Source organism: Camellia sinensis, chromosome 12, assembly GCF_055761805.1.
Source record: "Camellia sinensis isolate YWXY chromosome 12, ASM5576180v1, whole genome shotgun sequence".
Classification (NCBI taxonomy): domain Eukaryota; kingdom Viridiplantae; phylum Streptophyta; class Magnoliopsida; order Ericales; family Theaceae; genus Camellia; species Camellia sinensis.
The window spans coordinates 148,095,205-148,099,341 of record NC_138972.1 but is presented as its reverse complement, the minus strand read 5'-3'; positions in this window follow the sequence as shown (position 1 = coordinate 148,099,341).

The following is a 4,137-nucleotide window of genomic DNA, read 5'->3' as shown; positions in this document are numbered from 1 at the left end:
TATATATATATATATATATATATATAAATATTTCTTAAACAAGTAGACGCAAAAGTTTCCAGTTATTTCAACTCATCCCTTCATTAGAGGTATTCTTGCTTATTAACTGGTCGATAAATTGTCTTCATTGATTTCAGACAATAATTTTTTTTTTTCAAAGGTCAATCAAATGAATGAAAAATTGGGAAAATGGTTAAAAGTTTGGTTTTTTTTTGAATTTTCTGAATTTTTTAACTTTTTTTTTTATGAGAGAAGAAATAGGTTAAAATGTGAGAAGTGTCTTTTAATCTATTTTCTAAAATAGTCCAAAAGTTAAATAGTAAGAAGATAATTATTCAGGTTGGGAATTTCTCTAGATTTAGATTAAGATTAAAATTAGTAGAGAAGTGTCACGACGCCAAACCGCCCCTAGTAGGATGGTGTCATGATGGCCGGTAATCCGAGATTACCAAGGCCTCTTACGAGGATTCACACACACAGAGTATAAATAAGGGGCTTACAAATGCGGAAGCAGTAAATTAAAATCCAAGTGGTCCATAAGAGCTGTGCATAGATCAAATGGAATGACATACATAATGTGATTTTACAATCGGTTGCTTAATAAAACAAAATACATGTTACATCTTCATCAAAAGGCTTCTCAAGTCGACGTATGCAAAATACAAGTATTACAGGTCGAGAAGCATAATCTTCAAGATTGCCGACATGAATACAAGTTAAGCCGACATAACATGAATCCAAAACAAGCTTGTAAAAACACATCTAGGCGTCGCCGCCGTCCTGCTCGTCACCTATATATATATAGAGAGGGTGAGCTTGGATACTCAGTGAATGGTACAAGTAATAAAGGATTTGTATGAATAATAGCCGAAGTCTTTCAAACAAAACATATCAAACTTTACAAATCAGGGGATGAACCACGTTCATCTAACAAATCTTCAAGCTCCAAATGATGCTTACTAGCATCAACATGTTACAAAATGATGACATACCGAACAACAAACCCACGCGGTAAACCGTCAGTGGCAAAACAAGGGAATAATCGACCCGGAATCGATTAAACGAACCCACCCGCACAAGGCCATCGGTGGCAAAGGAGATATCTCAAGCAAGAGTGCTACAAAGAGTTTCGAGTCCTCTAGCACAAAAGGACCTATGTTACAAAGGCTTGAAGTCCTCTAACACGAAAAGGACTTGTACTGCGAAAGTTTAGAGTCCTCCAGCACAAGGGACTTGTACTGCGAAAGTTTAGAGTCCTCCAGCACAAAGGACTTGTACTGCGAAAGTTTAGAGTCCTCCAGCACAAGGGACTTTCCAAGAATGTCATTCAAAACAAAGCTTATACTTGATACACAAAATAGGGATAATCATTCATGCTTGATCAAATACTTTTCAAAACAAAGCAAGGCTTTATCAAAACTTTATAACATAGCTTTATTAAAAATACTACTCACATAGTTTTTCAAACGTCGGGGTCAAGGCGAAAGTCCAAGTCCTATAAACACATGGCAAAGTCTATGGGACGCACTTTCAAACAAGTTTCACATGCAAACGGATGATCTCGGCATTCTTCAAAACTAAGTTAAATCAAAACAAAACACTGTTTCTCATCTCGGAAAAACAAGTTGGGCACCAACCAGGTCTTGGCCGAGGTCCCACACCTTCTCGCCAAGGTGTGGTGACGGCCACAGTCAAAAGCGAAGTCGGGAAAATCTGGGTTTCCCTTTGAAGAACATGAAGAACATGAAGATGGAGAAGATGAAGAACATGCATGCTTAAATCATAACTTGTTATACAAAGTCTGAGATTTCATGCTATGAGTTCGAAAACATGGACCTGGGTACCCATACTTGAAGATCTTGTGAAAACAAACACAAAAATATGGTTCTTGATGCAAACTTTCGGATCAAAACAAGACTTTTCTTCAAGAACACATGAACACTATCTTCTCTTACTAAAACCAACTTTAAATCAATGCAAGGCATGCAGAACAGGTTCGATCATACAATGCAGCTGGATGATCAATAAAAACAACAAGAGTAGATTAAGATTCTAACCTCAAAACTCGAATCTAACGGTTCAAACTCCAACGATCAAGCTTGGAAGTCCACTCTCTCACTCAAAAGCTTCTCCTTCTTCTTCCTAGAGCCTCTCTCTCTAAAAGACAAGATTTGATACGAAAATGATATGTTTTCTTGACAGTCACTAACTTAACCCTCTGCTGGGACACGTGGCATCGGCTGATTGGCTCTCTCCAAAAAGGTGACTGACTTGACAAGATAAGACTATGACAAAGTGTGCTCAGCTAGCTTAGACGGTAAGAGCACTCCGGCAAGTGGTGATCTCGGCTAAGGACAAAGCTTCGGCAAGTAGGCAACAATGACATCGGCTTGGAAGGTCAACACTTGACTAAGTTGTGTCACACCTTGGCCTAGATGTGCCACACCTCGGTCTAGGTCATATCAATCTAGGAACAAAATCACTTAGGTGCAAGGACAACACTCGGCCTAGATAACACACATCTCGGCCTTGGTGCTGCACACCTCGGCCTAGATAGTGACATCTCGGCCAATATGCCAGGGCGAAGATGGAGATCAACCAAAATGATTCCAAGATAATTCCAAGTGTAAAAAGGGGTCCAAAGGTGACTAGGCTAAGGATGACCTCGGCAACACACTAGGCAAGAACAAAGTATGCAAGCAACACTCAAGCAAAGCAAGGCAAGATTTGCAAATGCAATGGGACAAGATAAGGTTATACATAAATGTATGCAAGTATGACTAAGTTGGAGTGAGGGTTGTTACAAGAAGAGTTTCACTTATTGGCTGTTTAATTTTTAGTGACTTTTTTAAAAATTATGTCAAATTTTTTTTTGGTTTATCTTTTTTAAAAGTACTTTTTTTTTTTTGTTGAAAATATATAAATTATATAGTGAGGTGAATGAGATTTAAATCCGATACCTAAAGTCTAATAAATAAGACTATTATCATTTAAACAACATATATATTCTAAAGATTTAATTGTTAAATCAAAATCAAAATATATATTTTTTATATTTAATAACAATATATAATAAATATTTTTTGGACAATTAATAATTTTGAACACTAGTCAATTTTTTAAAGTTTTAATTTAGTTATTATGTTTAAATTGGAGCTTAAAATTCATAATTTTGGAATTCTTATCAATTTTCTAATATATATACATGTAAAAAAAAAATTAGATGAAAATATGAAATTAACTAGACTTGTGTTCAAATTAAAATTGGAATAATGACTTGGATCCCTTTTTTTTCCCACCCTTTTGACCCCCTCTTCACATGATTGGTTACTTTTTCTTTCTTTTTTTTTTTCCCTTTTCCTCCAATCACCACCCGCCACGTGTCTGTAAAGAGGGTAGTGATTGGAGGGGGTCTTAATCATCACCCTTAAAATTGTGAGAGATTAAGGGGTTGTTTGGGATATCCTAAATAAGTACACTTTTTATCTTTTTAGACTAAAAAGTTGAGGAAAAAAAGATGGATATTTGGGTTAACTTTTTGACTTTTTACGAAAAAATGTGTATTAAAAAATTGTATAAATTAGTGTAGGAAAAGTTTTGACATCGTAGGCTGTACGGTGACAACAAGGTTTGTAGAGTGGTGTAATAGGAAATGGTTGCCTCCTTTTCGAGCAACCATTTGGATGGTGCTCTTTAGCCAGTGGGGGCCACCACGAGTCTCGTTTTTCTTATCGGAACCGTTCAATGTGTACAACTTGTCGAGTATTATATATTTGTAAAAAATCACGTTGATCGGATATCTATAGTTATTTGATCGGATTAGTTTTTTTGTCAATCGTTAACTATAACATCATTCATTTTTTATACAAAACTGATTTGATCACATAGTTAGCGTTATCCGATCAATATGATTTTTTACAGGCATATAGTACTGGACGAGTTCTACACATAACTTGGTTTGTATTAAAATATTATGTATATTAATTTTTTCATATTTTTAATTTGTGAATAGTGATGAATTTTATTTTTATTATAACTTTTTGACTTTTTAAATTTTTTCTAACATCCCAAACTAGGCTTAAGTCAAATTATTAAAAATGGTCGGGCTATAATAAACGAGTTTCTGCCCATGAATCC